Raw genomic sequence first — 265 nt, 5'->3', positions numbered from 1 at the left:
GCCTGGATCCCGCTGTAGAAGCGAATGACGCTGTAACTCGATCGATACACGTATACATCATCGGTCCCCCGGCCAGAACGGAAGATAAGCTTGCAAAACGGAAGGCTTTTCTCCCAACGAAAATTCTTGGTTCCACAAGAATTTCCGTTGGAAGCTTATCGCACTCATCTGAGTGCTCAACGAGGTGGCTCTCGTGTACCCGCAATGGGAACAATACCTGTAGTGCTCGTCCCTGGCAAAAGCGCTACAGATGACAAAGCGCTCA

The sequence above is a fragment of the Plasmopara halstedii genome (assembly GCF_900000015.1).
Source record: "Plasmopara halstedii genome assembly, contig: Scaffold_253, whole genome shotgun sequence".
Taxonomy (NCBI): domain Eukaryota; phylum Oomycota; class Peronosporomycetes; order Peronosporales; family Peronosporaceae; genus Plasmopara; species Plasmopara halstedii.
This window is presented reverse-complemented; position numbering follows the sequence as displayed.